The 26440-nt window shown below is 37.1% G+C and overlaps 1 pseudogene across 5 annotated transcripts in view; it reads left to right on the top strand.

The window, feature by feature from the left end:
• LOC149744045 (UDP-N-acetylglucosamine--peptide N-acetylglucosaminyltransferase 110 kDa subunit pseudogene) overlaps window positions 1-26440 on the top strand; it is a 148633-nt pseudogene that overhangs the window by 60157 nt on the left and 62036 nt on the right. For 4 of the 5 annotated variants that reach the window (XR_016391581.1, XR_016391580.1, XR_016391578.1 and 1 more), the window contains exon 4: window positions 9663-26024. The product of XR_016391581.1 is annotated as a UDP-N-acetylglucosamine--peptide N-acetylglucosaminyltransferase 110 kDa subunit pseudogene, transcript variant X11 (transcript). Of the gene's footprint in view, window positions 1-9662; window positions 26025-26440 lie in introns of those variants that run through there. The other variant, XR_016391573.1, reaches the window with a different exon arrangement.

Here is a 26440-nt window from a genome sequence, read left to right as displayed (position 1 = left end):
GGAAGAGTGTTCTGGCAAAAGGGGTTAAATTATTTTCTGGTTTCCTGGACTTTGACTTTGTGGAGCCTTCTGAATGTCAAGGTTTTGGCTAGAGCTGTAACTGAATTGCAAACATAACTCTCATGCTCGTGATGATCCTGGATTTATATGCCATGTGTTCCAGAAAATGGCAGTGAAGTTTATGAGGAAGAAACAGCTCTTTCTCTTTCATACAAAGGTGAAGTTTCAGTTGGAAGTGTGGCTTCCTAGGGTGTTTGTTCTTACCCCACTGACCCAAACAGAGTGAACTATATGACAACAGGGTGTATATCACAGTATGTCATAGAGATGTAAGTTGGTAACATTTTGTATCTTCCACTGTAGGCTGTAAGTATTCTGAGGTCTGGGATGTAGCAGTTATCTATTGCTGAGTAACAAACCACTCCAAAACTTACTGACTGTCTTTAATGACTGAAACAACAGTAGTTATGGAATTTGCATTTCGGGCAGGGCTCTGTGGGGATGACTTGTTCTGCTCCATGCTTGACTTGAGGCTGAGGTCCACTTTCTGGATGGCTCACTCATGTGGCTGGCAAGGTGGTGATGGCTTTTGGTAGTGAACTCAATCAAAACTGGAGTACTCATTTCTTGCTGGCTGCTTATTTGGGTTTCCTTACGGCATGGCTACCACCTCAGAGCAGTCAGACTACTTACATAGTAACTTATTGCCACTCGTGAGTGTCACAGAAGTACCAGGCAGAGACTGTGTGGCTTTGTAAATCTAGCTTCAGGAGTCAAATAACGTTACTTCTGCCATAGTTGCAAGTGCATCCACATTCAGGGGGAAAGAACATAGGCCCTCATCCCTCTATGGTGGAAATGTCAAAGTTACATGATGAGAGGGACATGTGGGTATGACTCTGTTGAGAAACACAATCTGCCAAAAATGCCACTTCGGTTTTGCCCACCAGAGTGTCCAGAACAGTGGTGACACAACACGGGTACTTAATCAATATAGCTCTGAATGAATTATAGCACTGAATACATTGAGTGAATGAAAATAAATGAATAGATTACTATTGCTACCCCAGTTCCTGACCCTTTCTGAATGACACGGATATTAGTATCAAACTTGGCTCCTGGCTTGAAATTTTGCTCTTTAATCTGGGCACTTACTTATGTATGTCTGTAGTTGATGTTGGAGTCTTAAACTCCTTTGGGGAATAAGGAAATGATTACAAAGACAGAGCGGTAGTGCCTTTGAAGAAAAGTAATTTGAATAAGTGAGGTAGAATTTGGTTGTAAAGATTTATCAAGTCGTCAAAGAGAGGAAAATAGTTCTGAAGGAGGAAAATAATTGATGATGAACCAGCGTGGTTGCGATGAAGGAAACAATATGATGACAAGAGATCGGGCAGCTTCTAGGGGAACAGCAGCCAAAAGAATCATCAGCAAAACTCTGTTTAATTAATGAACGGCAGCAGAAGAAGGTGCTCTAAAAAGATTAGAGATGGCACTTGAGGCTGTGCCTCCTGGGAAATATTGGATGACTGAAGTACTTCTGTGTGTGATGTGATTAAAATAATCAACTAGAATGTTGAACATTGAATCATGAATTTAAAAGATTTTGTCTGCCTGTGTAAAGCAAACATAAGACAGTCATTTTTGATTAATCTTGGCGAATAGGGAAGACCACCAATATAATGGTTGTTTCCAGAAGCCATAGTGGAAATGTCTTATTCTTTGTCCATAGCAACCTGATATATTATTGTCCATCAAGATTTTAACTCTGTGCCCTTATTATAAAATATATTTGGAGCTGACAGTTGCAACTTGAGCTGCGTAACTTAGGATAAAAGGTACAGATTGTAAATTTCTCCTCTGTATCATCCATGATTATTTTTATTTTTTTAATGAAAACGAAAGAGTGTGTAATCTTGTTAGTAAGTGCAACTCCTCAAACTTCAGACCAGAAAAAAAAGTAGAATTGTTGATTATGTCACTCTTGATCATTTTGCCATTGTCAAGTGTTTCTTGGATTCTTCCAGAATGTTGACATTTACCCAACTTTGATTGAAGTTAAGGGAAAACTGTATTCCCTTTTTATTTGCTTTTTATCATCCTTTTCTAAAATTTTGTTATAGGAAAAGAGGCACACAGGGATTTAGCTATAAGGCTTCTGAGTGTTATGAATTAACAAGAGAGCAGTATTATTCCCATATCTCTGATTCCTACTGTCGTGGTGGGAATGACCAATAATTACGTTTTTTTTCTTATTTCACTGTACTACAATAAATGCATGTTGCAGCTGAACGGGTTTGACAGAAAACATACTTCAACTATGTGACTACGTTTACAGTTATTTACATATTAATGGTATAGGATTTGGACATCATAATGTCATCACTGGCTTTAAAAAACACTTAGAATATTCTTTTAATTAAGTTTAGATTTGCTATGAGAGTTTGAAAATATAATTTGTGCCGAATTCTAAAGCTGAGTAGTCAAGGACATTATTTAAAAGTTCTCATAAACTTTAAATTATGCTTCAGTTGATGTTTCTTGCTAAGCAGAACATTAATTTGGTTTTGCTGTATATAAATATATCAAAATTAAGAAGTAAATATTTTCATCGGCTCTTTAGACACTCGGATTAAGGTATCTGAAGCAGGCTGGTCAGGAACCTTTGACCTAGTAGTGGAGTTTACAGATATGGCAAACCCCTACGGCAGATTAAAACATTGCATACAAAGACACCAGCTATGTCTTCAAAACACACCAAACGTCACTGCATAGTTTGTTAAGGTGATCATATAAGAGCGCGAAAAAATTCAGGTGGGGCTTTGGCTACAGAGTGAGACACTGCCGCCCCAAGCTACAGTACTTCCACTTCTTTGTTCTCACTAGCTCCTCACTTCCCACCAGCACCTTTCAGTAGAGTCCTAATCGCCACCTATAATTAGATTTTTATTTGTGCCTTAACATGCTTAACGTCCGCCTCCCTCAGACAGGGGATACCCTTGATGGAAAGACTATGGGTAATTTGTGTTTCCCTCTGAATTCCTGATACTTAGTATAGGACATCACATATAGTAGGCACTTCAGTTAATTTTTATTAAATGTTAAAAGATGCCATTTTGGGAAAGAGATTTCTCATTTAACCTTAATCAGAGCAGCACCAGGATTGGTCCCAGGCATAGACTTTAGCGCCTCAGTTTACATTCATATATATGTGAAATCATCAGCACTGCCTTCTCTCAGGCAACAGAGTCATATGCATTTAATTCAGGATCTGTTTTCTTTTTTTTTTTTTTTTAACATCTTTATTGGAGCATAATTGCTTTACAATGGTGTGTTAGTTTCCGCTTTACAACAAAATGAATCAGTTATATATATACATATGTTCCCATATCTCTTCCCTCTTGTGTCTCCCTCCCTCCCACCCTCCCTGTCCCACCACTCCAGGCGGTCACAAAGCACCGAGCTGATCTCCCTGTGCTATGCGGCTGCTTCCCACTAGCTATCTACCTTACGTTTGGTAGTGTATATATGTCCATGCCCCTCTCTCAGTTTGTCACAGCTTACCCTTCCCCCTCCCCATATCCTCAAGTCCATTCTCTAGTAGGTCTGTGTCTTTATTCCTGTCTTACCCCTAGGTTCTTCATGACATTTTTTTTTTCTTAAATTCCATATATATGTGTTAGCATACAGTATTTGTCTCTCTCTTTCTGACTGACTTCACTCTGTATGACAGACTCTAGGTCTATCCACCTCATTACAAATAGCTCAATTTTGTTTCTTTTTATGGCTGAGTAATATTCCGTTGTATATATGTGCCACATCTTCTTTATCCATTCATCCGATGATGGACACTTAGGTTGTTTCCATCTCCGGGCTATTGTAAATAGAGCTGCAATGAACATTTTGGTATGTGACTCTTTTTGAATTATGGTTTTCTCAGGGTATATGCCCAGTAGTGGGATTGCTGGGTCATATGGTAGTTCTATTTGTAGTTTTTTAAGGAACCTCCATACTGTTCTCCACAGTGGCTGTATCAATTTACATTCCCACTAACAGTGCAAGAGGGTTCCCTTTTCTCCACACCCTCTCCAGCATTTATTGTTTCTAGATTTTTTGATGATGGCCATTCTGACCGGTGTGAGATGATATCTCATTGTAGTTTTGATTTGCATTTCTCTAATGATTAGTGATGTTGAGCATTCTTTCATGTGTTTGTTGGCAGTCTGTATATCTTCTTTGGAGAAATGTCTATTTAGGTCTTCTGCCCATTTTTGGATTGGGTTGTTTGTTTTTTTGTTATTGAGCTGCATGAGCTGCTTATAAATTTTGGAGATGAATTCTTTGTCAGTTGCTTCATTTGCAAATGTTTTCTCCCATTCTGAGGGTTGTCTTTTGGTCTTGTTTATGGTTTCCTTTGCTGTGCAAAAGCTTTTAAGTTTCATTAGGTCCCATTTGGTTGTTTTTATTTCCATTTCTCTAGGAGGTGGGTCAAAAAGGATCTTGCTGTGATTTATGTCATGGAGTGTTCTGCCTATATTTTCCTCTAAGAGTTTTATAGTGTCTGGTCTTACATTTAGGTCTTTAATCCATTTTGAGTTTATTTTTGTGTATGGTGTTAAGGAGTGCTCTAATTTCATTCTTTTACGTGTAGCTGTTCAGTTTTCCCAGCAGCACTTATTGAAGAGGCTGTCTTTTCTCCATTGTATATTCTCACCTCCTTTATCAAAGATAAGGTGACCATATGTGGGTGGGTTTATCTCTGGGCTTTCTGTCCTGTTCCATTGATCTATATTCCTGTTTTTGTGCCAGTACCATACTGTCTTGATTACTGTAGCTTTGTAGTATAGTCTGAAGGAAAAGATTTTTGTTGTTTTTCTCTTAGTGATTATGAGCCCTCTTAACTCAAATACACTTGAATTTATACTTTTTGATCGAAATTATCATTACTTTTGGATCACCCCAGGTAGAAGTTCCAATGATATTGTCCAAGTTAATTTATCTTATAGAAAATTTAGGATGGCTGCCCATTTCTGGTGTAGTGAATTTTCCAGTTCCTAACAGAATATCACCCACAGAGACTTGGCTGCTCCTTTCAACAAATGAAAGGGAACACACTAATTTCTTAGCTCATCCCAGGATACAAGACAGCACCATGAATCAAAGATCAGAGTTTTGCTTGATTCAGCCACCAAATGCCACTTTCTTCTCAGTGTCATCTAGCGATGACACTTGGATCTCTGCTCATCCTGACTCTAGCCAAGAGATAATTGCTTGGACTGAAGCCTAGGCATGCAGTACACATTGGCTTCCTGTTGGGAACCACACTCAGAGAGAGAGTGTGTCAACCTTCGGTTCTTACGTAGCTTTTTCAAAGAATTCTTGACATCGATGATTCCTCCTTGCAATTTTTGGAATACTAAGACTATATAACAATTTATTAGGAGCCTCTTTAGCGACACCTAAAGACTGTGGGAAAGATGAAAAGAATGCACACAAAGGACAGGTGGACTTGCTGGGGCTCAGCGTGCTGTTTGCTCTGTTTGTATGTCATTTACTGCTGCTGGCAATTTTAAGAATATATTCTTCATTGGATATCTGAAATAAAATATGTTTGTCTCAACTTACCCTAATTCAGCCTTTGAAAAAGTTTATCTTACTTTGGAAAAATAGTTTAAGCAAAGCACTTGAGGGAAAACGGGTTAGAGAAAATGTCTCCAAAAAGTCAATGTCTTCATTAGTAGAAGTTACAGCTACCCCACTCATCTTTTAGATACTGAAATCTGACCTAACAAAATGAAAAATAAATAATCTAATTAAATATCAGGGAACTCCAGTGGTTATTAAGTATAAATACAATTAATGAATACAAAAGGACTTTCATAGTACATTATATTTTACAATTATTTATAATAGAAATAAAATAAAGATAATAAAAACCTTGGAAACTTTATTAATTGTAAGAGTTTATAGTGCTTGCAGTTACTGTGTTTTGTTTTGTTTTATTTTCCTCAGAAAACAGGTTGAAACCTCTAATTTATTTTATGAACTGCCAAATTTTGCAAAAGAGTCTAGGAACTCATCATGATTTGCCCCCTTCCAGAAATTCGTGTATTCCTCAGAAATCAATTCTACTTAAAACTTTCTGATTAATTCAATCATTTCTGAGTGTTCTGGGAAATAATTTATTTAATAATCTCTGCTTTGGAAAAGATATTTGGAAAAATGAAAAAAGAAAGAATCATTAATAGAGTATGAAATAGGTTTGTTAGTTGACTCCAAGGAGGGTGGGGATTAGACTGTGGACGCAGAGTTTATAAGAGAAGAGGAAGAAATATGGAAGCAGTCATTATAAATACAGGAGGAAATCACATCTGTTAGAACTCATGGCCTGTGGCTATTCTGGACCACAGTTAGGAAAATGGTAAAGTAGATCTAGGTGGTAGACCAGGCGTATGACCCAAAGTAAATCTGTTGAACTGTGTGTGCCTAGACTCTTGAGCCTCAAAACATTCTCGTTCCTATTGGAAAAAAAAAAACACTATTATTTTCTGAAACCACACACACACACACACACTCTACAGTGCTCGTACACTGGGCATCTTTGCATTATTAGGAATTGATGGTAGGAAGAGCATCATAGCTCGACAGAGTGGAGAAGTGTTTGTGAGAAGTGTTTGTGATAGAAAGGATTTTCGTACTTTAGAAGGCAAGTGTGATCACAGAATTCTTAAATCATGGCAAAGAACTCATTTCTTTTTGCCCTGTCAGACATTTGGTATTTCAAAAATGAACAGCTCTTACATTTTTGCAGTTACAGCAAGGCCTTCTCATGACTGCCATGTCCTGGCTGCTGACCTTTGCTCCAGTGTCATCTGGTGTCACTTTCCACCTTGCTCGTCTCACTGCAGCTACTCTGTTCTTATTTTAGTTCTGTGCTCCGATCTCTTTTCCAACACCTAGCCTCACACTTTTCCCCAGAGGAAGAATCTTTCTCTTTCTTTCTTTCCCTTTCTTTCCTTCCTTTCCTTTCTTTAACCTGAATGCCTTCCTATCAGCCTTTCTGTCTTCCTTTCTCTTTTCTTTTTCTTTATTCTATCTCTCAGCTCCTTTTGTAATTAGTCCCTTCTCATGTTTCTGTCCTGTCTGACATGTTTCTTACTTGGAGATACTTTTCCTGTGCACCTCATCTAAGATGGGTTCCCCCGTCTTACCCTCAGCTGTTAACTGCCTCAATATCCCATTTTCACTTAAGAAGTAAGAATTTTTTATTCTGCACTTCTTTGATATTGATATTTACATCTATCAGAATAATTTAACTCTGGGACATGAATTCTTATGACTGTCTGAAAACATTCTGAGGGTGTATACCAAAGAGTTTCTGTTTTTCAAAACTGTTCATAAATCATTTTAATAAGTAAAACGAAGACTCTTAGAGCTACACATTTTCATTCATTCCAATTTCCATAGAATCAATCGAACAAATATTTTTTTCTCTGCAGAGAGATCAAGATGGTTTTCCTCCCAGATACTTTAGTTTTCTATTCTTAGATTTGTATGTATATATCTTTGAGTGTGTATGTGTGTGTGTATATATATATACATATATATATATATATGTAAAAACTGTATTTGCTCCCACTCAAATGTGGAAAGAATAAAATATGATGCTTTATTCCTCCATAAGTGTACTTCAGAAAAACTTAAACTTCCTAAGGGAATGTAATTCATTATGAGGTGAATACTCAGTGAAGTCATAGTTCACACTTACTATCAAGGTTATTCATCCCATCTCAAAGGGTGTTCCATCGTTTCCTTCCCAATGCAGGCCCGCTCTAGGTGCACGGGGATACCTACCTGTGCCCAGAGATTTGACAAAGGGGCCTATGGTCTGCATGTTCTTCTCTTCCTGACTTATAATAAATTCTAGATTACCATAAGTGATCTTAACTAGACTCTGAGTCATGGTTTCACATCTTGCTCTACCTGCTGCTGAAGTAGCTTAAAGCTGGTATAACTCATGGTCTTTTCAGAGTACAGTGGTTCCCTTTCTGCAGTAACTTGGCTCCATCTTGATTTTCTTTGCTTCAGATGCTCTGAGAGCATCTGAAATGCCTGCTTTCCAGGTCCTGGCATAGACTCTTCATGTCAAGGCATCCATCCCATGGCTACCTATTCCCTTACCATGGTGGTCTCAGCCTCCCCAGGAAGTTTAGCTCTCAATCCTCAGCAATTCCACTGGGGGTGTACCAGGCCTTCTAGATCCCTCTCCAATCCTGTGCAGACCTGACAGTATCTCATGTCTACTCTCTTCTTAAACATATCAAGCCACTCTCTTTCCTTAGCTATAAACAACAGCTAGCAAATCCTTTTCAGAGGGAAGAACTTTCAGGGTACTTAGCAAGTGAAGAGGCATCACCATGCAATTTAAAAAGCAGACCTTCAAAGCAAAATAATTTTCTAGGTACCTCTCTTGCAAGAAGAGGTTTTTTTAAAAGTTATATATAAATGACTGTGAGACCACTAACTAAAATACACATCTAATTAATATATATTTTTTAATCCAACACTGCCTTCTACCTTGTTAGCTACAAGATCCCTTGGAATTTTGAGATTCTGATATTGTTGTTGACATAGGGTATTAGATAAGTTTTTTCTAATAGGAAAAAAAATAAGTCAGCATTGAGACTTGAAGCTGAATAGTGACTGTGTTATTCTGTGCTGAACTTGCTCTATTTTTACCTGAGGTAACAAACTTCATGGCCAAGCCTTCATGGTAGAATGGGCACAAAGAAAGAAATTGGCTTACCAGTAAGAAGAGGTACTAGGAAAGTGTTTTAAATTTTGACATCTGGTATCATATATTATGTTTAGTTTGGACAGAGTAGTCTTTTTTTATTCACTATGACTGGCCTCACCGGTCAATTAATGACAGAAATAATTTAAAGAGGGGAGTCATTTAAAAATGTTTGATATAGATGTACTATTTTAACTGTCATTCACTTTATAATAATTTGAAGCAGGGCTACATTTACTGTTATTTGGTTTTTGTTTTTGTTTTATTTTGTATCTTAACATGAATTTACTTATCTTGTATAAACTGTATTTATAATGCATTGTCTTTTATTTCCATGTTGTTTGTCTTTTTTAAGTGAAATGAGAACGTAAATGTATTTGTAAAATGATCCAAGACTATAATCCTCATAGATTTTATATTCCTCTGCCTAATTTTTTAAATTTATGTTTTTCTATACATAATTCAAGACTTTGTTTGTAACCTGCCTAAGTATTTTGAAACCATTAAGCACAGACTTCAAAAGAACTGCTCTTTCCATGCTCATATTCCATTAGGTTATATAAATAACAAAGAAGTAATAAAAAGGACACCTGGGGGAAACAAATTGAGAAAAAGCACAAATTATTCTTGATAAACATGCAGCTTATGTGGTGGTGGCAGAAATGGGAGAGTATTAGACCATAATTTAGTATCCTGGTGCAGTCCTTGGTAAGTATTAAGTCTTGCAAAGAAAATTGGTATTCTTAGTTAACCCAATAGGTTAGTTAAATTGAGACCAGTTAAAAGGGCTTCTCCCATGTTTACACACATTTTATATAATCATATCAATCATGCATGTATTTTGTATTTCTTTTCTTTTGTCTTTTAGCTTGGTTGAATTCAGTAGCCTTCTGGAGCCCCTTCTCCTGGACACCTACTCAACTATGTGTTGGGAAGACCAAGGCGAATAAGGACTGGACTCTGAATGCAGTGAGGGTCTAAAAGGGAGATAACAAACACTCATCCATGCTTTATGTAGTAAATCCCACCAAGCACAAAAACTAAAAGTACATCGTTTCACATATTAAAAATAGGCCCCTATGTCACTTATTCTTATGCCAGTTTTTCTTCAGTATTTTATGTAAAATTTTACTTGATAATTTAGATCAAGTTTTAAAGATGTAAAAATATCTGGATAAAAGTATGTGCCCTTATCACTAATTGTCAGTCTACATCAGCTACTATTTATTTTAAAGTACTTCATTCCAGTGTGAGGAGGGTTACATTTAAATATTTCTCAGTCTCCTGAGATTTCTGATTCATATATGTAGCTCTGAAATACTGTGAGCAGGGTGCCATTCAATGCTTTTATGGAGTTTTTTTTTTTTTTTTTTTGCTGCTCGTGAACTGCTATGTGCCAGATGCCCCATTCATAACATCTCTTAACTCTGATAATGAGTAGATGTCATTATTTTGCCTTCCAGCACTTCTGATCAATATCAGGCTAATATTATTTTCTCTCTGATTTTCCTTTATATTTTCAAAATTTATAGCAAACACAAAATGAAGTAATTATTTAATGTTTAACACAGTACAGTTTTTTTTTTGACTGCCCTCTAAGCCCTTGCAACTAGGATCGACTTTATTACAAGTTTAAAAAATTATGAAAATATTTTAGCATAAATATTTATTTAGTGGTACCCTTAACAGTGAATTTATGAGTTTTTTAGGCCACTTTTCAAACTCATTTTAGTTTCAATTAAGATTTGGTGGAATATTTCTTAAACTCATATAAGAAAATATAAGACCTAAAAAGGAAATGTAAGTCACATTCTTTAGAATTATCTTTCTGTTTATACCCAGTATTTCTTAGTTATCGGAATAAAATTGTGAGCCCAGTGCCTGACACATATTTGGCACTCAGAAAAGTGTATTAAATGAATGCATTCAAACTGAAATAACGTAACTGCTTAGTTAAGGCTTCTCTTGTTTTAGGTGTTTTTTTACAAGATTCTTTTCATTTTAAAAGAGATAATAGAGACTTTAGAAACTGAAAGGTAATGTTAATAGGAATCATAGCAATTATCTCGTCTATCTTCTCCAATTTTCAGATGGAGCTGACAAAGAAATTAAGTGATTTAACCAATGGCAAGTTAAATAGACTTCAAACTTTCAGATGTATTATTAAGCCATGTAGTTAATTTGGTTCAAAGTTTTGATTTAACCAACATGTATTAAGTATGTGTAATGATGAAGGCACTCTAATGAGCGCCAAGCTTAAAAAAAAAAAGAAACACGAAATTCCTACCCAAAGTTTGTAAACTACGGACTAGTATTTGGGAACCACTGAAATTTGATTCTTAGGCTCAGGACTGGAGTCTGGGCGGGCGATACTGATTTGAGAGTCATTAGTATACACTTGTAATTGAACGGATGCAGTGAATGAGATCACACAAGAAGAGGAAATAAAAAGAAAGAAAGAGTAGAACTAGTGGATTCCTGGTGAAGACGTATTTATAAGATGATACAAAGAGAATCAAGGGGGAAAAGAGACATATAAAAGGAGTGAGAATCAGATGATAAATAGTTCCTTGAAAATCAAGGGACAAAGAGAACCAGGTAGTAAATGATGGGAGGTTTCTTGTACCTTGCAGAAAACTCAATTATGATGAAGACTTAAAAGACACTATTAAAATCAGACATTCAGCATCACTGGGGATTCTTGCAAAAGTGCTTTGCTACAAAGGGAGTAACATATGAGCCACAATGAAGATTGCAAATTCTTGGAAAGAAGGAAAGAGGAGGAAAGAAATAATACAAATAAAAGACCAGCATTTTCCAGAATGAGTTCTGCTATCTTCACAGGTTTTAGTAGCTATTACTTGAAAAATATAAAGGAGAGCGTTGGGGTAGAGAGTTCACTTGTGAGATATCTTGAGGAAACAATTTAAAAAGTTAATTTTGCTGCAGGACTTCAGAAAATTTATTTGGCAAATGGGAATGGAGAATATCCAAAAGAGGGTATATTTGGTCATCTATTTTCTTTAAAAAAAAAAACAGTTTTTGGGATTACTATTCTATATTAGTCACTTGGGAAATTTTGCTTTGGAATAAAAAGAAAAAGCCAAGATATTTAACACTAATAGAAAAAGAAAGAAGAGAAAGAAACAACAGGAATTCAAAAAAAATTCTCCAGCTTTATTAAGATATAATTGACATATAACATTGTGTAAGTTTAAGGTATACAATATGTTGATATGATACATTTATATATTGCAAAATGATCACTACCATAGTACTAGCTGACACCTCCATCATGTCACGTAACTACCATTTCTTTTTTGTGGTGAGAACATTTAAGGTCTACTCTTAGCAACTTTCAAGTATATTAAACAGTTTTATTAGCTAAAATCACCGTAACGTAATTAGACCCAGAGAACTTATTCATCTTAAAACTGGAAGTTTGTACTCTTTGGCTGACATCTCCTGATTACCCCCAACCCCCTGCCTCTAGTAACCACCATTCTAGTCTCTGTTTCTATGAATTTGACTTCTTAAAAATTCCACATATAAGTGATATCCTACAGTATTTGTCTTTCTCCAACTTACTTCAGTTAGCATCGCGCCCTCAAAGTCCACCCATGTGATAGGTTGAAAGAAACCTTGTTTGTGTTGAGGTGTGAATCCCTTCTACTCCAGGATAAGTTTGATTAGATTTGAAAGCCCAAATATTGGAATTTCAATATGTTTAAAGGTTCAGTGCAAATAAAGACCTTCTGAAGTCAAGTGTACACTCAGATAGTGACAGAGCCATGCAACAGAATTTCTATTCATTTGTGTTTTCTTCACAAAGACATCCAGGAAAGATGCATCAAAGGGGAAACCTAGCAGAAAATCTTAAACCAAAATAATTGGTAAGGTTGATTAAGAGAGGAGAAAGCATGAAGCAAAGAAACTTAGTAAGTACTTTTTTCCAGCTTTATTTCAATATAAATGATATATAACATTGGGTATATTTAAGGTGTACAACATGTTGACTTGATACACGTATATATTGCAAAGTAATTACTACCATAACATTAGCTAATACCTGAATCATGTAGCATAATTTCCATTTATATTTTGTGGTGAGAATATTTAAGATATACTCTCTTAGCAACTTTCAAGTGTATAATACAGTATTATTAACGTAAATTACTATACTGTACATTAGATTCCCCAGAACTTATTTATCTTATAACTAGAAGTTTATAACCTTTGACCAACATATCACTTCTCTGCCACCTCCCAGCTCCTGGTAACCACCCTTTTTTTCTCTGTTTCTACAAGTTTTATGAATTTTGGGTTTTGTTTGTTTGGTTTTTTTAGATTCCATATGTAAATGAGATCATACAATATTTGTCTTTCAGTGTCAGGCTTATTTCATTTAGCATAGAGCCCTCAAGCTCTATCCATGTTGTCACAAATGGCAAGGTGTCTTTCTCATGGCTGAATAATATGTACATATGTATATACACCCCCCACCTCATCTTTATTCATTCATCTGCTGAGGAACACTTAGGTTGTTTCCATATCTTGGTTATTGTGAATAATGCTGCAATGAACATGAGAGTGCAGATATCTCTCCCAAGATCCTGTTCTCATTTCCTTTGTATATATACCCAGAAATGGGATTGCTGGATCATGTAGTAGTTTTATTTTTAATGTTTTGAGGAACCCTCTTAGTTTTCCATAGTGGCTGCACCAAGTTACACCCTCACCAATGGTGCAGGAGAGTTCCTTTTCTCTACATCTTCGCCAACACTTGTTGTTTCTCGTCTTTCTGATAATAGTCATTTTGACAGGTATGAGATGGTATCTCATTGTGGTTTTGCATTTTTCCGGTGATTACTGATGTTGAGGACTTTTTCATGTACCTGTTTGACTGTCTTCTTTGAAAAAAATAAAGAAGATTGAAATCATATCAAAAGCCTTTTCGTACCACAGTTGCATAAAACTAAAAGTTTTCCTAGTTTCCTAGTTTCTCCTAGTTTACCAGGAGAAAACTGAAAAATTAACCAATATGTGGAGATTAAACAGCATGCTACTGAACAACCAGTGGGTCAAGGAAGAAATCAAAAGAGAAATCAAAACCATTTCTTGCGACAAATAAAAATGAAAATACAATATACCAAAACTTATGGAATGCATCTAAAGCAGTTCTAAGAGGGAAGTTTTTAGTGATAAATACCTACATGAAGAAAAAAGAAAGATCTCAAATAAACAACCTAATTTTACAACTCAAAGAACTAGAAAAAGAAGAACAAACTATGACCAAAGTTAGTGGGAGGAAAGAAATAAAGATCAGTGCAGAAATGAATGAATGAGAGACTAAAAAGAAAATAGAAAAGATCCCTGAAACTTGAGTTTTTTTGAAAAGATAAACAAAACACACAGACCTTTAGCTAGACTTATCAAGGAAATAAAAGAGGATTCAAATAAACAAAATTATAAATGAAGAGGGTACATTACACCTAGATACCACACAAATGGAAAGGAATATGGGAAACTACTATGAACAATTATGCACCAACAAATGGACAAACTAGAAGAGATGAACACATTCTTAGTAAGTACTTCTACTGGTCTTACATTCCTGCTCATTTTCTGGCATTCCAAAATCTTATTTGAAATTTTGGACATAAACATTCTTAGAAGAATCCACTGGTTAACAAAGAACATTTTGTTTCATACTTAAAATTTTCTTTTCAATTCATAACTGGTTTTCTGTATGTGAGACATATTGTTTTCTTATACCAAGTGAATGCTGTCGGGAGTGATCTTCCATCACTTGTTCCTGTTTCTGGAACACGGCTTGCTCTGTGGCTTGGCATTTTGGAGCTGTCCCTTTTAGACAAGTCTTGAATAAACCATCTTCTCACATAATTTGGCAGAAGCAAAATGGCATCCTCATGTAAAATGTCACCTGCTCTAGACTGGCATTATTCTTGAGATTATAAGTATTCGAATAATGCTCTAAGATTCCTCTCTGTTTATCTCAGAAATATTACTCCCTGATGGTTTCTAAGAGGATAGATTTGGTTATTTTATTAGGTCAAACTTTAATCCTTGATAGAGAGCAAAATATTTTAAAAACAGAGCCTAGGACAGATAAAGTTTGATTTAGTAATTAAACATTAGAGCTGGAAAGGAAAATAGAGTTCATTGAATTCAGTGATTAGTGAGATGACTCTAGAAGAATTTCTGTTTCAGTACCATTGTGGAGAAAGAAGGTAAGCTAAATTAGGGTTTTTGGTTCCTTGGTTTTCTCCCCTCATAGCATTTCTTTGGGTTTCTTTTTACATTGTGTTTTTCTTTAGTAGATTAACATTTTATTTTAAAACAATAATTTAATATAAATATTTCATATTGAAAAGTTGGAAAATTAGTTTTTAAGGGATTAAATGATTTTCCCAAGTCATAACTCTACTAAAAGATACAATGGGAACTAGGAACATGGTTTCTTGTGTTTTAGTGCTTTTTGATTTTTATTTCATGTTTTTGTTCTATTAAAGATCTAAGAACCCAATTGGAATTCCATAATAGGACATGATGGCTTAAAAAAAAAATAGAAAGAATGAAAGAAAAGAGTTATAAAGAGAATTAAAATCATCAATAATTATTCTTGCCTACTGCATTTTTCCTTCAAATAATTATTTCTTCACCTGTTTATATTCTTCATACTGTATGTGATAAAGAATTTAAATAATAAAATAAAAATTTCCCCAAAATGTATTCATCTCGATCAGGGTTTCTCAACCTCAGCACTAAAACTTTGGAGTGACACATTTTTTTGTTGTTTGCTGTCCTATGCATTGTATAATGTTTAGCAGCATCCTTGGCCTCAACCCACCAGATACATGGAGATATGACAGTCTTTTACTCAGTCATGATAATCAGAAATGTCTCAGAGAATGCCAGATATCCACCAGAGACAATACTACCCCCGGTTGAGAACGATTGATCTAAATAATGTACAGTCTAGATCCAAACTGAGACACCAAACTGAAGATAATCTTACCATATGTTAGCTATTGTGAGTAGACACTTGTTCCAAGATTTTAAGCAGTCCATTGTGATATTTTAGAAATTCTAAGGAAAACAGTCGTGGCTGTAAGAAGTGAGGCAGGTGTGGGAGTCAAGCCTTAATGCAAGCAGGTGAAGTGGGCTGCATGAGTGTTGACTATGTGCTTGGTGGGTGTGGAGAGTCCACAAAAATATTTAATATTCTAATTTAATTGAACTCAGTTCTTGTTAACTTTTTGTATTATGTGACCCTACATGTAATAGGCCAAAAGAGTTAAATATTTGTCTTTGACGGCTGGACAAGGCAGTCAGACTCTAGAGTAGAGTATGGTGATGGTGATGGGGATTTTAAGCTTGCCACTTTGATGTCCAGATGTGTCTTAGAATGAAAGACGGAAAAAGTCATGAAGAAAGGGCTATCTTGAGGACTAGCTTTCCCTAGTTACAATAAAAGGGAATTATTTTTTGTTTTTTTGTTGTTTTTTTTTACTTTGTATTAGTGAACAGCTATTAATCCCAGTGTGGAATTGTTCCTCTATCACCCACATAGTTCTCTTGAGTCTCTCAGCCACAGTGTCTGATCACTTCCTGGTGTAAAGCATGACTCAGCTTTGCCCAACTAGATTACTTTCATGCTATTTTCTGTACTTGTTCTATGGTCATTGGCATAGAGGTAACTATTACTTTAGCATTTTGACCTGTAATGATTTTATAAAGTAGCTGGGACAGTGATTATCTTACCTGTCAATGCAAAGAGCCTAGCCACAACAGGAGAGAACTAAGCCACCAAGCAAAAAGATACAAAGGCAAACAGACCCTGAACGATAAAGCACCTCAAGACTCTTTAATCACCTGGATCCAGCTGTATCTGAAGCTCAGGTTGCCTCTTGGACATCCAGCTACATGAGTCAACAAAGTAACCTTTTTTTTTTTTTTTTTTTTGCTTCATCTAGTTTGTGTTAGGTTTCCATCACTTACAATTGAAAGAGGTCTGCTGAGTATGGAGAATATTCCCATTGAGCAAATGTGAGCAAGGAATTGCAAATGCATAGAAATAAAATGACAGCTATACAGATGAAAGACTAACACGAAACAACAAGAAAAGCCTCTTGAACTTTAATGCAGGAATAATGAACAAATAAAGAGTATGTGTGAGCTATCTCACAAAAACCTGTTCTTCAAGGAGAAGCAAGGCATCAGAGAAAAATGACCTCATAACAGATTGAAATAGAGACGATAATGGAGGAGGAAAATGTCCAGAATCAAACCAGAGAGTGTGTCCTTCTATTCACATACTGTTTGCAAATTCTAATGATGGAGGACCAGTAATTGAGTTCACCTGTGTAAGAACTGTATAATTCATTTATTCAGCCAACATTTACAAATTATCAACCAAGAGGGAAGGATTCCAAGTTGTTAAACACCAAGTCTCTGAACTTCAGTCTTTATCCAACATGTAAGTCCAGGGAGGGGAAAAAAAATTCAAGAAACCATGAATAGTATAAAAGCTATTGTAGGCAAGTGCAGAGTGAGACAGACAATTCACTCTATTACTTATGGCTTCTTCAATTGTAAGTGACAGAAAAAGGAATTCAAACTAGCTTAAGTAGGAAAAAAATTTGCATGAGGTTGCATTCAGGTTTGAACTCCTGAGTCCATGCACAGCTGGCCTCCTGGTTTGAACTCCTGAGTGCATGCACAGCTGGACTCAGGAGTTCAAACCATGGCACCTGAATTCTATCTCCTTCTCTACCTCTTAATTTTGTTTGCTTCTGAGTTGTCTTTCCACATTGTTGCAAAGAAGACAATTAGCAGATCTGGGTTAATGTCATTAGAGGTCATGACTCCAAAGGTAAAGTTACCTCTTTTCCTCACGTGACATTTATTGACTCTGCTTTAGTCTTAGGCCCATTTCTGGAGCAATCTCTGTATCTAAGAGGATGTGCCTCAGCCTTGTCCATGTACCACTTCTGCAGCTGGGTGCTGGGACCATGATACTGACAGACCCACCAAGATAAGGTGAAGTGAGAGTTACTGAAAGGAAAAGAAGCTATGTAGTCAGTATCATTTATGATGATGATGGTTATGATGATAACCTTCATCATCATTATTCTAGACGACATTCAGTCTCCTAACACATCCTGGGTGGGACCTAGAAGTTGTCATGTCACATCTGAGCTAACTATTAAAGAGTAAGTATTTGTATGACTACTGTTGGTTAGGGTGAAAAACAAGAGGATACATTAGTGTAGAGGATTCAGTGTAATTATGCAGGCATGCTTTAGCAAAATTCGCTAATGTCCAAATATACACAAATTGTCATCTACCATTTATTGAGTACTGATTATGTGCCAGGCATTTGCTAAGTAAGCTCTTTAATTTGATCATCTCATTTAATTCTCCCAAATTTTACAAGGTATTACTCTCTTTCTCAAATTGCAAATAATGCTCAGTGAGGTGAAATAATTTACTTAATTAGCAAGTGGTAAAGTTTGGATTGAGACACAGGAAGTGTGAAACAAGAGCTTGGATATTTAATATGACTTTGTACTTAGGGGGACCATACATCTCAGTTTATGCCTCTTGTCCTGATACAATTATTAATTGCATCCCCTTCTACTTCAAAACATGTTCAGATTTTGACAATAAATTATATAACATGAACACTGCCTCCTTCATGGATATGTTTGAGCTCCCTTGTATTTTATATTCTTGTCTTTCATTGAGAATGATTTTAATAATCTTTTGTTTTAGGAGAAGAGTTTCATATTTACAAAGAAGGTGCAAAGATAGTACAGAGAGTTCTGATATCCCCACACCCACTTTCCCTTATTATTAGCACCTTATATTAATTTGTCACAATTAATGACAATATTGATACATTATTATTAACTAAAGTTCATACTTTATTCATATTTCCTTAGTTTTCACTTAGTGTATTTTTTCTGTTACAGGATCCCATCCAGGATATCACATTATGTTTAGTCATCATGTCTCCTTAGGCTCCTCTTAACTGTGACAGTTTCTCAGGCTTTCCTTGTTTTTGATGACATTGGCCCTTTTGCGAAGTACTGGCCAGGTGTTTTGTAGAATGTCTCCCAACTGGGATTTCTCTGATGTTTTCCTCACAATTATAATGGGGTTATGGGTTTGGGGGAGGAGATCACAGAGGTAAAGTGCCAATTTTATCACATAACATCAAGGGTGTATACTATCAATGTGGCTTATCATTGTTGATATTAACCTTGATCACCTGGCTGAGGTAGTGTTTGACGTGTTTCTCCATTGTAAAGTTACTCTTGTAAAATGGTTGTTAACCTTTTCAAGTTATGTTTATACAGAGAACATGCACACATTTTAAGTGTGTGAATCCATGACTTTTGACAGATATATTTACCCATGTAACCACTATCCCTTTCAAGATGTAGAACATTTCTGTCAGCCTTCTAAGGTTGTTTTAACTTGTCTTAATTTAATCTTTTGATTTCATAGAGTCCCTAAAGAATCCTTTCAGTTATGATTGAGTCAGCAGTGCCCCAACTCTTAGCAGACATATCACAATTTTGAGCTGCTCTCGAAATAAATAACCAGATTCTTAACTATGTTTGACTCTGTCAGGTTACCTTTTATAGACTGGCCATCTCTCCATATATCTTTCCTGACTGGAATAACTAGGTAATGCAGACTTACCATCCCATGGACTTGAAACCTTGTCCTATAGGTAAGAACACCAGGATGAACAAGCCTCAGAAAGGGAGACTTAACGAAAAATCACAAGGAACCAATCTTTATAACTGCTAAAGTGTGACAGGATGTGAAGAAGGCTGACATGACTGTGACAAATCTGGCTTAGAGAAGACTATTGTGGATAATATCATGGGATACCACCGCATTTTATATTCAGAGATTTCTAAGAGTGGACCTGAAGTAGGAGCAAGACAGGTATGGTCTTAACATCCTAAGTAAGACATTATCAGTATTCGAAAGAGGTTTCTAAAGCACTTTTATCAATTCCTTTTTTAAAGTATTAATTATAATATTAATCACTGTTGGATTTATAGGGAAATAATGTTTTACAAGAAGCAACATAAATATAAGTGTAAAAGTTCATGAGGCGGCATCATGCAAGTTATTTTATCAAAACTTATATAAAAATCATGGCATATAATTAGAGCTGAAAGAAATGTTAAATCTCAGAGAGCCACAAAAAAAAAAAAAACTCTTCCGTTTATAGATAATAAAAATGGATGAGTTGAAAAATTTGCCCAGATAATTGGATCTTAACCTTATATATAAACTTTATTGTGGTATAGTTTACATAAACAAAAGTATATGCATATTAAATATATGATTGATGAGCTTATAAAATATAAACTAAGCATAAAACTTTATATACTAAAAACCACCACAAATTAGATATATAACATTTTCATCACCCTGGAAAGGTACCTTATACCCCTGTTTACTCAATCCATCCCCTATTCTCAGACCCAGGCTGATCTGCTCTCACTACATATTAACTTTGACTTTTCTAGAATTTCATATAAAAGATGTCATATTGCATACACTGTCTTTTGTCTTTCTTCCTTTACTTCCTATAACATTTTTGAGATATATCTGTTTAGTGTATAGTAGTTGTTCCCTTTTATAGCTGAGTAGTATTCCATTGTATGGATATACCACTTGTATTTATCCTTTTGATGGGCATTTGTGTTGTTTCCATTTTATAGTTATTTTGAATAACACCACTATAAACATTTATACAGAAATACCTGTGGATTGTTCTTTCCTTGGGTAGAAGTGGAAATGTTGGGTTGAATGGTAAGTGTATGTTTACCTTTATGAGAGACTGAGAAAGACTTTTCTAAAGTGGTTGCACCATTTTGCATTCTGACCAGCAGTGTATAAAAGTACTAGTTCTGCTGTATCCTTTCTAACACTCACAATGGTCAGTCTTTTTCATTTTAACCTTTGTAATAGGTAGTGGGATCTCATTTTGGTTTTAATTTGCTTATCCCTGAAAACTAATGGTGCTGAACATCTCTTCATGTGCCTACTGCCTTTTGTGTATCTTCTTTAGTGAACATATATTTTTTCTGTGTGTGTGTGTAGTATATAACCTTCCTTATGTACAAGTTCTTTGTAAAATATATGTTTTGTGAAATTTTCACCATTTCTGCTTCCTTCTCCCCTATTTTCTGAACGAGTCTCTGTAAGATTGACATTTTTCCTTAGATTGTTGATCACATTCACCAAGGAATGCCATCTGGACCTAGAATTTTCTTTGTGGGAATGATTTTTTATAGTTACTTTGTTTATCTTATTCAAACAGCTTTGTTGAGATGAATTTTACTTATAAAATCCACTAATTTCAAGGATACAATTTAGTCATTTTTAGTAACTACCAAATTATACAACCATCAACATGAATCAGTTTTAGAATATTTTTATTACCCTAATAAGATCTCTCATGCCCATTTCCAGTTTATCGCCATTCCCACCACCAGCCCCAGGCACGGGAAGGTTTTTCACTGTAAAGGAAATGTAACAAACATAAAGTTTTTAGATTTTTTTCTTTCTTTTTGAGTCAATTTTGGTAAGTTGTGCCTTTCAATGAATTTGTCCATTTCACTTAGTTATCAATTTTTTGATATAAAATTTTCATGACATTTCCTTATTTTCCTTTCCATGAGTCTAGGGTCTAGAGTGATGGTTTTTCTTTTTATCTTGGTCATTTCTCTCTTCTTTCTTTTTTTCTTAATCTGTCCAGCTTAGACATTTTCAGTTTTACTGGTCTTTACAAGGAACAGCTTTTGGTATTATTGGGTTTTATCTCTTTTTGCTCTTTTCTATTTTATTGATTTATACTTTTTATTCTTTCTTTTTACTTTGAGTTTAATTTATTTTACTCTTTTAGTTTCGAATGCGAAGTTTAGATGATTGAATTAAATGTATATTTTCTTTTCTACTATATGGCTTTAAGCTATAAATCTCTCCCTAAGAACTGCTTTAGAGAGAGTCAACAGATTTTGACAGGCTGTTATTGTTATCAGTCATTAAAGATATATTCTAATTTATCTGGATTTTTTTTTTTTTTTTTTTTTTTTTTTTGCGGTACACGGGCCTCTCACTGTTGTGGCCTCTCCCGTTGCGGAGCACAGGCTCCGGACGCGCAGGCTCAGGGGCCATGGCTCATGGGTCTAGCCACTCCGTGGCATGTGGGATCTTCCTGGACCGGGGCACGAACCCGTGTCCCCTGCATTGGCAGGTGGACTCTCAACCACCGCGCCGCCAGGGAAGCCCCTACCTGGATTTTTAAAAAAATTGTGAGTTAAGTGTGTTTAAATATCAAATATTAGGGGATTTTCTAGATATTTTGTTATTGATTTTCAAGTTAATACCGTTGTTATCAGAATGAGTTCAATAATTTTAAGTGTACTGAAACTTGTTTATGGAACAATATATGGTCTATCTTGAACAATGTTCAAGTTTGTCTTCTGCAGTGTGCAACTGCTGTTACACAGATGCAGTGAATTTCAAACAATGTATTTTTCAGCCCTACACATTCCATTTATTTTTATATTTTTCACTTCTCTCCTCATTGGGTTCATGTTGCCCTCAAATTCTTGAACATATTTACACTAGCTGTTTATATTTATTTCCTATTGCTGTGACACAACTACCACACATTTAGTGACTTAAAACAATACTCATTTATCTCACAGATCTTTAGGTACTCTAGTATGGGCGGCTTGGCTGGGATCTCTCCTGAGGCTCTTTTACAGAACTGAAGTCAGAGTGTCAGCCAGGCTGAGCTGTTATCTGGAAGCTCTGGGAAAAATCCGTGTCCAAGGTTATTTAGCTTGTCAGTAGAATTCAGTTACTTACAACTGTAGGGACGACGTCCTTGTCTTCTCTTGCCGTTATCCAGGGGCCAGACAGCTGCTAGGGCCACTCTCAGACCCTTCCAGATGGCTCCTTCCCTCTCAGCAATAGAGAACCTCCTTCATGTTGAATCCTTCTCACACTTAGGACCTCTCTGACATACTCTTTTGTGATCAGCCAAAGAAAAGTCTTATTTTAAGGACTTACGTGATTAGGTTAGGCTCACCTGGAGAATCTCTCTCAAAGCCAACCGATTAATAACCTCAACTACACCTGCAAAATCCCATTCACTATATAATTATGGGGGCTATTTTAGAATTCTGTCACACTGTTTTTTTTTGTATTTGTGCTGATTCTAAAATCTGTCATTTCTAGATCTGTTTTTATTGACTAGTTTTTCCTCCTGCCTTTTCACATGCCTTATAATTTTTATTGGATTCTGTACAGTGTAAAAATAATGTGGTTGTGTCTTCATTTCACTGTCTTCCTTTAAAAAGCATTGAATCTTGTTTTAGCAGATGTTAGGTTACTTGCAGGTCAGCTAGAACCTTTCCAGGTTGGTTTTTAAGACTTTTTCCAGTGGGTATTTAGCCCTGCTATTAAAGTCTTTCTGGGTCTCTACTAATTTGTCCGAGTCTTCAGAAAGATTTCTCCCCTCCAGAGGGTTAGCACTTCAGTGTCTCCCAGTGCTGCGTGAGCTCTGTTACAGTTCCCTAATAGTTGTTATTTTCCTAGGGTCCCATATCCTCATCCTATGTTTTCCCAGTTTAGTGTTGAGCCAAAATTCAAGGGACTACCATACATATTTCTAGCCCTCTTTCTCTGTGTACCTCCTGTCTATCTTGTACTCTTGCCTGCAAGTTGCAGCTTCCTGAGTCTCTCTGAACTCTGATCTCTGTTTTCTCAAATTAGCCCATTGACCATGCTCAGCTTGGGTCTGAAAAGTGGCACCAGGCAGGAACATTCATAGGGCTTGCCTCATTTGTTCCCCCTCCTTTGGGGAACACAGTCCTGAGCTCTTAGCTGCCCAGTGTCTTAAAAGGGTTGTTTAAGTTATTCTAATTTTCTAATGATTAGCTTTGAGAGGAAAATTCTGGGGCCAATTACTCCATAATGGCTAGAAGCAGGAGTCCTCAACTGAGATTGATTGACTGAATGAATGTCTACAAGAGCTTACCTGCTACCTTCTCCCCACAGAAATGAGACTTGATCCCACTTCTGATTTTATTTTAATGGGGTGGAGGGTTGAGGAACTGAAGAATCAAAATCATTATAGGATAGGGACTTCCCTGGTGGTGCAGTGGTTAAGAATCCACCTGCCAATGCAGGGGACACGGGTTCCATCCCTGGTCCAGGAAGATCCCACATGCCCTGGAGCAACTAAGCCCGTGCGCCACAACTACTGAGCCTGTGCTCTAGAGCCCGTGAGCCACAACTACTGAAGCCTGCACGCGTAGAGCCCGTGCTCCACAACGGAAGAAGCCACCACAGTGAGAAGCCAGCACACTGCAATGGAGAGTAGCCCCTGCTTGCCGTAACTAGAGAAAGCCTGCACACAGCAACGAAGACCCAACACAGTCAAAAATAAATAAAATAAAAACTAATTTTTAAATTGCTGTGAATTCACAACACAATGATAAAAAATTTTTTTAATCATTGTAAGATAAATAACTTGCATGGGGAAGATACTAGTATCAACTTACGTTAAATAATTTCAAAGCAGATACGATCATGAGAAATGGGCCCACATCACAAAGAATCAAGATATGCAAAGAATATGAGTAATTACCCTAAGGAATATTGTTTGAATATTAAATGAGATGTGAATATTAAAAAATGATAGATGGTCTAAAATTCCATTTAATTCGATTAGTGGAATTAAGTATGGTAGATGGTCTCGTAAGACATTCCCCAGAGAGAACTTTCCAATAATTTAAACATTTTATGTTCAGTTGTTCACTGGACATACCCAGAACGTGATTCATCCAAGAGGAATACTTCTGGAAACACTGCTGATAGGGATTACTGTCTAATACATAGACAGACAACAGAGTACAATAGTTAAAAGTGTTGTTGCTGAGATTAGACATGGGTATGAGCTGTTTCTGCACCCAAGAGCTAGGTGGCAGAGGGGTTGAAACATAGATCTTGAAGATAGTTCCTGACTTCAAATTGAGCTCTGTGCTTCCTAGCTTTATGTCCTTGGCAAGTCTCTTAAGAACACTGTACCTCAATTTCTTCATCTTGAAAAATAGGGGTGATGAATAATAATACCTGCCCTTTATGTGTTGGGGATGAGATAAATCCTTAGTTTATTATGAGGATTAAATAAATTAACATGTGTAAACCATTCAAGCAGTACCTGGGGCATAGTAAGTTCCAGATAAGTGTTAGCTATTACAATAATTTCTTGTCTAAAATTAGGATAATAATAAAAATAGTAACTCTTTCATAAATACAGGTGTCAGTGCCATTTGGAATAGTCTCTATAACAATTTCTGTCTCCACATTTACTGTGTTTCAGCAAATTTACCTAACAGATGGTGAGTGGGCAATTTTTAAAGGGGCATTTTTTAAAAGAGCGGAGAGGGAAGGAATAGAGACAGGCACATACTATATTTGAAGTTACCTCCACGTGTATTTTATGTATGTATACCCATACAATTAAGAAGTCTTTGGATGTTTTATCTTCAAGAATAATTCAGATACTGGATTACTTGAATATCATAAACATTTAGGGTTTAACAGATTTGTTACATATAGACGTTGTATCATGGATTTAAAAGACCATAGCCAGCGGGCAGCGGCGGGCGGAGCGACCGAGGGGCGGCGAGGGCTGGGCAGCGGGTGCGGGGCGGGGTCCGTGCTTCCTCGCGGTGGAAGGCAGGGGTTCGCCAGAGACGCCGGGTTGCTCCGCGTTGCCAGGTTACCGAGCGCGTGCCCCGCGCCCGCTCTTCCGCCCGGGCCGCCCTCGGCGCCGCCTGAGCCGCGGTGCGGGCTGCGCGGGGCGCCGGGTCCGCGGAAGCCTAGGTCGGGGGCTGCGTGAGGGATTCTCGTCGCGCGTGGACGCTGCGCGAGCGCGCGGGGGACGTAGGGCGCCGACCTGGGGCTCCCCGGAGCTCCGGCTCCGCTCAGGGCGCCCGCTCAGGGGCCTCCGGCGCGAGGCCCCCTTTGTGGTCAAGATGGCGGCGCCCAGGCGGGCTGCGCCGAGGTGATCTGGAGCTAGGCCCGGAGAGGGGCGAGTGTGCCACGCCCAGGACTTGGACCCCGGACTCGTCTCCCGTCTCCCGGGGAGCGGCGGGTGAGTGGGTGCGGCCGCGCGTAGGTTCCTCTCGTGGGGTGGTTAGCTCTTCGTGCGTCCGCATACTTCTGTCGTCTGATAGATCTGGGGTGGCCCAGGTTGGAGGCGAGGGTGCTTGATTGGGGAAACCTGAGGGGTTTAAGGACTCTGTTGGGATCGTTTCAGACCCCAGCAAGAAGCTGAGCAAGTTTTCTCCTCTCTTCCCGGCTAAGTTTTCTCCCTTCTCTGAAGACGCCAGCTTTTCTGAATCACCTTGTTACCCGGGGGGGATACAGTTGGTGGTTCTGACCGTGGAACGTAGGACCCGGCGCGGGGAAGCCTGAGCTGGTTCTAGTTACTTCGTTTGCAAAGCACTTGTCTTGTCTTTGGAATCTTTGTGTATGTAACCAACGTTGGGAAGAGCCAGCGTTTTCTCC

Source organism: Delphinapterus leucas, unplaced genomic scaffold, assembly GCF_059928025.1.
Source record: "Delphinapterus leucas isolate spDelLeu-1000000601 "Yukka" unplaced genomic scaffold, BTC_Dleu_Yukka2 spDelLeu_asBTCV2_sq25, whole genome shotgun sequence".
In the NCBI taxonomy this organism is placed as follows: Eukaryota; Metazoa; Chordata; class Mammalia; order Artiodactyla; family Monodontidae; genus Delphinapterus; species Delphinapterus leucas.
Note: the sequence above shows the minus strand (reverse complement) of the source record. Positions and strands in the feature narration are given on the sequence as shown.